Source organism: Alligator sinensis, unplaced genomic scaffold, assembly GCF_000455745.1.
Source record: "Alligator sinensis unplaced genomic scaffold, ASM45574v1 scaffold656_1, whole genome shotgun sequence".
NCBI classification, from domain to species: Eukaryota; Metazoa; Chordata; order Crocodylia; family Alligatoridae; genus Alligator; species Alligator sinensis.
Genome location: NW_005842333.1, coordinates 420123 through 427992, shown reverse-complemented (window position 1 = coordinate 427992; position 7870 = coordinate 420123). Strand labels below are relative to the sequence as shown.

The 7870-nt window shown below is 43.7% G+C and overlaps 1 protein-coding gene across 4 annotated transcripts in view; it reads right to left on the bottom strand.

Annotated features, from left to right (window-relative positions):
* KRCC1 (lysine rich coiled-coil 1) overlaps positions 1-7870 on the bottom strand; it is a 40831-nt gene that overhangs the window by 6620 nt on the left and 26341 nt on the right. The window lies entirely within an intron of this gene.

Genomic DNA, 7870 nt, shown 5'->3' with positions numbered 1-7870 from the left:
GTCTGCTTGATGAGACACTGTTTAGTAAGTGATGATCCACCCAATGAATTTTGCAAACCCTTGGCTGAGCACTCATAGGACTCTGAATGCAAGCTCCTATGCTACCTCTGCAGAGAGCACGTCCCATCCTAACTGCACACAAGCAAAACCACCCCTTTGCAAGAAATCCTTCTATTAAATGAGCACAACTTTACTGGCAGCAGAATCAAGGCCAAATTAACGCATAGGCAAACTAGGCACATGCCTAGGGCCCTGAGCTGCTGGGGGTGAGGGCCCGGTCCTTCCCTCTGCGGTGGTGGGGAATGACCAGTCTGCCTCCTTTCCCCTCCCTGTGGGTGGCAGCGCTTGGGTGGGGAGCAGGGTCTCAACCGGCTTGAGGCCCATGAGTTTGTTTGCCTAGGGCCCACTAAAGGGTTAATCCGGCCCTGAGCAGCGTACACATCAAATGACCCAGCACTTGTCATGCCGCTGAAACGGGAGACTAGCTGGGACTTCAAGAAGGTGGAATACTGAAATGCAGCATTGCAAAACCGCTTGGTATATTCTTTTCATTTAAGACCCAAAAGGGAAGCTTCTACCCCAAACTTTATATAATTGTACACCTGAGGATTTGCAAATGCAGTTTTGATTGTATCTGTGCACATGTACAACTCCGACTTGTATGTGTCAATTGTGTGGCAGTTCAGTAGTGGGGTCCTTTAAAAATTTGGCTCCGACAGTCTGCTGTGCCAGGTTCCTGCTCTAAACGTGCGACAGCTGTCGTGTTTAAGATGAGGGCTGCCAACAGTCATTGGCTCAAATGTCATTTCCTAATTAAAAATATTTTATCCGCTTTTTATGAGTTACAGAGGCCTGAGGCATAATCCTGCAGATGCTTTTTAGATCTACAGCGTGATCCCCACCGAGATTTTCAATACTTTACCATTTTTGTTAATTTTGATGGGAGATGAGATGCAGAAAGAATAAGCAACTTTTTCCAAGCCACAAAATAAATTCAATGCAGAATGGGAAAAGTAGTCAAGATTTTATAACTCAGGTTGGGACTTTAGCCTATAGTCCATTTTAAGTTTCTAAAATGATGAATGTTTGGGCTTCTTCGCAGAAGAGAGCTGGTGAAAACGTTCCACTGGCCTGAATAAATTAACAAGAACGCTGAACTGGGGGTATTCACACCAGGAAAATATAAAAGAAGCAACAACCTCTTATAAAACAAAATGAACTGCAGTGTCACTGAATAGGGGAGAGAATATTACCATGTGCAATGGTTTTTCTATTGCAATTTGCAAAATTTCTAACTAGAAAACGTTTGTAATATTTCTTTGTCCTAATTTCCCTTTTCTAAATGATCTTTCCTATACTACCGGGGAGAATAATTGTAAATAGACTTTCATGACTTCAGATGCACTTTGAGCAAACTTTCCTAGCAGAGGAAAAAACTATAAAATGTGCTAGAAAAAACTTCTCCAACACACCTGAGTTTTAAGCCTGAGTTCTAGGGCAAAAACATATTCTAGTGCTTTGCAGCAGAGAATATGAATCTGATCACTTCAAAGGACTCATCTGAAACAATGAAAAAGACTGTGAAAATACATGTTTTATCACTGTAGTAGAAGAAACAACCATTGATTTGCTATTTGAGCGTTACAGGAAATAGCAGGTTTCTTAAGTGACCTGTCCAACACGAAGTCCACTGATAGCTCTCAAATGGACGAAGTGACATTCTGGAACCGATTTCGAGTGCTGGTACAGTCATTTTCACTGATTTTAATACGAAAAATGTATCTGGATACCTTTTGCTACTTTGAAAAAAATCACAGACCTACTGCTCAAGCTGCACACTGCCGGGATACTGCAGATGCTGGCTTACAATGGATAATATTGATCTTATTTTATGTGACAACAATTCAAAGGGGAAAACAATTCTGTATAAAGTAGAATTCTGCAACCATCATTTATTCTGGATTCCCAGTTTTTCCATCATTTTAAAGCAAATCAACCAGGCAAGAAAGACTTCCTTCTTTTATAGCAATAGGCAGGAATAGCGCACACAGCCTAATGTCGCCAGAATGTCCAAAAAAAGTTTGTCTTATGTTCTAAAATCCATAACTGGGCATTTAAATTGCCTGATTTTTCAAGTGCCAAGTGCTCAGCGGCTCCCACTGACCTCATTTGGATATAAAAGCAGAAATATAACCTAAGCACTCTTGCTGAAGTTCCCGATATCCACCCAGAGTTTGAAGCAATTCCGTTATCTTGCAGAAATCTGAATGAATTTACCAAACTCAGTGTCTCCATTACGTTATTACATTAGCTAGAGATCTGCTATGTAAGTGCTGCACAAAATTAAAGAGCATTATAAAAGGAAGTTAATCATAGCTTAAGACATTTGCAAGACGTTGTTTATGTGCACAAGACTACCAAACTTACAACACTGGAGTTTGAACTACTGGCCATTTCCCCTTTATAACTTCCATGGTTTTGTCAAACACTTGTACCTGGGACTGTCCCTTTATGCTCGAAGTGAAATGTAAGTGTGCAACTGCTGTGCTTCTTTGCCCTAAGTGTCATTATGGTGAGGAGTTTTTGGAGAAAAATGCCTGCACATCATGTTCCTGCAAGCACTTCCTTCTTGGTGCAGCCAGCATCTACCACCTACTTCCTCTCTTCCTTAGTGCCTACCAACTTTAATTTTACATTAAAAGCACAATGGGGAGCCACAGAACAATGCTTCCCCTCTGGCGATGGCCAGGGGCAATTCCCATAAGCAGCATTCTTCCATATGCATGCTTTTTATCAGGAAATGAGCAGAGTACGTTAAACCAAAGGCGTTGCTGGGGCTGGCCTAGCTGCAATCATTCTTATTTGGGAACTAAAAATGAGAAATGAATGCTGGTCTAATGCCTTTCCCTCCCTGAGCAGCTGAAGTACAGACAACTAACTGCCTGCCAGTGCCTAGACCAACATGACTACAAGCAAAACCCCTACAGCTGATGCTGCTTTCTCAATTAGCTCTATGCACGTGGCAAACAAAGATGTGAAACCATCAACATCTTTTAGACTCATAGCTGCGATAGGTTTAGACATGCTAGCCTAGGTACAACGCTAGCTTCAGCCTGTTCCAGCATCCAAACTAGTCCTTCCCACCAGGGACATTGGGCGAATACCCTGGTTACCATCATGAGATGAAGCCTGTGTCAACATGACTGCTGCTGTGGTTACTTGCATTAAGTATTTTAAAGCTGGTGTGAACTCCAGTGACACCTTCCTTTTGTTGTGCAGACAAACAATAGGATTTGTCAGCTTCTGCTCATCATCAAACTCAAAGGCTCAAAGGGATGGGCACACACGACTTGCCCTACTAAGTCAGATGAGCAGTTTGTGTATTCTGGTAACCCATATCTAACAGCAGCCAAAACCTGACCCTTCACAAGAAACTTGCTAATGACTTAAGAAATCACCTGTAATAGGAAACGTCTTTCTTATTCTATCACTCGCTCCATTATACTTCAAAGCCTGAAGATTTACTTCAGTGGTTTTTAATTTTTTTGAGACTCGAGGCACCCCCCAAAACTTTGTGACATGAGTGGCAACCCGTTTAAAAACTAAATTACGGTGCCTATGTCTTTGCAGAGGGCCAGGAAGTGGGTGTGGAGGAGCTGCAAGACAGGGAGAGTCTGATAAGCCTTATCTGTTCATCTCTTCACACCTGGAGATTGAGTGATGTCTTAACTGGTTATCTCCTCACACTTCCTGCAAGTAGAGGCACTCTGGTGTAGGATCACTGGTTTACATGTTTAGTAACAAAAACAAGTTGAAGCTAACGGGAATTAAGCAGAAAATGTCAGTATGGGCAGATCAGTCTATTATTGCCTGCTGTGGGTTAATTTTTTATTGCAACTCCTTCTAGAACACCAAATACTAGCCACTGTAAGCAGCAATGAGCCACTGATTTGAACTGGCATTGCAACTTTTGTGTTTGCTTTCTTATAGCTTTTCTAATCCTTTTCTGAATCAGTAAGGCCACTGCGTTCAGCGATGTCTTGTAGTAATGACTTCTGCTGGTTGGTCAAGCATTGCATGAAAAAAATCCTTGTAGCAGTTTTAATATTTCTTTTCCCCCTTGTTTCTTGTATCCTGCAAAAGCATAAATAGGACTTTTAGACCCTGTGTACACCGTTCCCTCTCAGTTGTATCGCCTATGATATCCGTTCTCTCTTAGTGGTCTTTATGTTCTTTCTCCATAGATCCTTCCATGGCTATCCTACAGTCTCCAGACATGTGTGCCCCTCTGTTTTAGCTGTATTTTTTCTCGGGGTATGGACCATAATCAACTTACCATAGGAAAAAAAGGATGGGCATTATCAGGTCCCAGCTGCTCCGTGGTAACTTCCCACGTGCGTGCTCTTACACCATGCAAATGGAAGGTAAACTGTGGTGCCTGCCCCCCCTTCATTAAGGGGTAAGCCACCACCATTTGCTCCCATTGCCCATGGAAGTCATGCTGACACAGCGATGGGGGACTTCTCCGTAGCGTTTTCTACTCTGCTCTTTACACAACCCAATATTTGGGGTAACGCCACCATCAAGTATTCAAAAATTGTATGGTAGATTATTCCCCCCAAATTACATGATTTTAAAAAAAATGACAGATTGGGGATTTGTATTACTTGCCTTGTTTCTAGAGCAGGAGCTGACGTTTTTGGGCAAAGTGCCAAAAGCACCTGCAACCTCGACTTGTAAGATGGCACGCCAAGTGAGGAAGCCACGAGAGGCCCAATCCCTGTTGTGGCAGCGCAGCCCTGGCCCCTTCCCTGCCACCCGCCCTGAAGTGCATGTGCCAAGCAAAATAGCCTTTGCGTGCCATGTTCTGGCACCAGTGCCAGGGGTTGCCTACCCCTGTTCTCGAGTCTTGAGAGCTTGTAATGGCCAGGTTTTTTCCCACAGTTTGAAAGGTGGGAAACCTTCATTAAAAAATAAATAAGCAAGCTGAAATTTTCATTTAATAGAGTGACTCCAGGAGCTGAGGCTTTCAGAGGCATTAAATATCCTGAGTCTTGTGAGAAACAGCACCAGAATTTACAAAATTATATTTGTCTGCTTTTTAACAGAGGTTTTTGTTCCTCTGATGGACCAGAGTTCATTTAGAATAAGTGTGTGCGCGTATGTGTGCGTGTGCATGTGCGCACATGTGCACGTGTAATTCAAATGATTCTACACAACCCTCAATACCTTACATTTGACAAAATACCCATTATTGGCATCTTGAATTGTGATCCTGAAAGAAACTGCACTGGTTATTTTTCCTTTGCAAACCGTAAAAATGTAAAACAGCAAGTAAAGTTGCAACCGATTTCTTTTTGATGATGCATGTGACAGCTGGGCAAGTTGGTTTTGAACTTTCATTGGTAAACTGTCATGTATGCTTTGCAGCAATGCTGAAAAGAACGAGCATTTTGTAGGATTACGGCCAACTTTTTCAATGTGATTATGTTATGTTTGGCACTTAGGTACGGCTTTGCCAAGACTGGGAAAGAGGTTAAAGAACGGTCACGCTATGCAACATGAGCTAACTTGCACCCAACTACTAGTTCGAGTGCAAGTGTGGAGGCAGACTCACACCTTTGGCAGGCTTACGTGTCCTGCTAAAGTAGGGGTGGGCAAAATGCGGTCCGGGGGCCAGATGCAGCCCTCCAGGCCAGTCTATCCAGCCCGCGGGGCCCCCACAAAATTAAGAAATTTAATATTTATCTGCCCCTGGCTGCCTGTCATGCGGCCCTTGATGGCTTGCCAAAACTCAGTGCTCGAGATAATTGCCCGCCCCTGTGCTAAAGGCACTACATGTATTGGCATTATGATTACAATTTAACTCAGGCATAGCCAGTTTGCATTAGCAGGCCCAATCCAAATCTTCCCCTTTTTTTATCAACCAGAAAAGGCCCAAGTGGCCTCGTCTGCAAAGCTGCTGAGCACATGTGCCTCCTACTGAAGTTGGACATATCTGCAGAAGCCCAGCACTTCCGAAATGTTGAGTCACTTCCTTGAGACTTATTTTAGGATGCTGATCTGAAAACATCAGCCATAGGCACGTGGAATACAAATATTTTTTACCTCTGCATAGCTAAGATTTTAGTAAAACAATTGCCAAGTAATGTGCCCTACTAGTTGCTGTTATGTGAACAGAGAACAAACATTACAGAACCAAATTCAGGCTTCAAACAAACTCATGCAACGCCTGACAAAGCTGAAACCGCCGACAGATCGCCGAAGCTCTACAGCACGACTTGTTCAATAGCAAGCCCACTTCTCAGTGTTCAGATGTGCACATTGCAAAACCCCATTACTTTCTGTCACTTCCTTTGAATTTGCAGCAGAGCTCAAGAACCAGTCTGCGCCCCGCTTCCTTTCAGCAATCCCAAATGTTATTGACAGTGGTAGTACGGCATGAGAATACTTGCACTGACTCTACCCTGAACCCGAGGGCTTCATTCATCCTTGACAAGACAATAAGTCTCCTGACAATTAAAGTGTACGTTACCACTGAATCAAATACGTCAGAGCGCACAGTTAGGTGGAAACTGTTACTGAAACGAGTGACAAGGCTGCAGGTGCCATTTTGTCTAAGACAAAACTAAGAAATCTACAGCATTCAGGCTAGATCTGCCCGCCAAGCAATTTAATCCAACCTACAAAGCTTGGATAGTGGAGGCATTGTGGCGGTGGAGCAATTCTGCAGTGGGTTGCATGCATGTCAGGAACAAAAAGTGGTGTTGGCCAGGTTGTAAGTGCTAACCTGCTTTGGACCAAGTTGTATTATTCTGGCCCCCAGCTCCTTACAGGATGCTGACCACTGCTCTACGAACAAAAAACTCAATATAAAGCATGAATTCAAAATTACTTTCCTCTCACAAAACAAATAATTGCTCATCCGTACACGATAGATCCTTGATGACTCGGCCAGGGATTCTCAACCAGGTGACACGAGACCCTTTTAAGGGTGCCATAAAATATTGCCACTGATAGGTGTGCAAACAGCCACTACATATGCTTCACAAGATAAACCCAGGGATTTCAAATAGCAGTCCACAGCGTCAAAATCATTCTCATCCGTTGTGGTCTGAATTTTTTTTGCAACAGAAAAATTGCTCTATTAACTATTGCTGTAAAGCTCAAAACCAGCAATTTCTGAGGGGTTCCTTGAGACTAAAACACTGAACTAGGCATTTATTTGCATAATGAGAACAATTACAGTTGCATCAGATAGGATGAAAAAATGTTGGAAGGGATACAAACCTTTTTGCTTCATGGAGCAAGTAAACCAGCAATGCAGTGAGGTTATAAAGAGGCTTTGCCAATGGATATGTCAGTCCCCAACTGCCCACTACAAGGTTTCTCCCAAACGCCTCTGAAGCACTGGCTATTTGCCTAGGCACTACATTGAGCATGACTTTGGTATGACTGCAGGGCCTGCTGGCAACTTGGTGGAGCTACTGGTGGCAGGGTAGCTCCTATAAAATACCAATCATAGGCACTGACTTTTATTTTTGCTGGGGGAGGAGGGGGCTAAGATGATGGACATGTGGAAAGTTTTATGCATTTCAGGTGACAGCCCTCTTTGCGAGGTGGACCAGGGTCCTCAGGCCCCCATGTACTTGGCATGTTTGAACAATGTTGCAAACTCTAGAGTGAGTATAGGTGTCTCAAAACCCTAGCCCCCACTGCCTTGTGGGTACTCCTTGGTTGGAGAAAGGGCAAGGGACATCTCCCTGACAGAAACACGCCCTTGCTCACGTTAGGCCAGGGGTGGGTAAAATGCGGCCCACGGGCTGGATGCAGCCTGCCAGGCTGTTCTATCCATCCTGCAGCCCCCCCC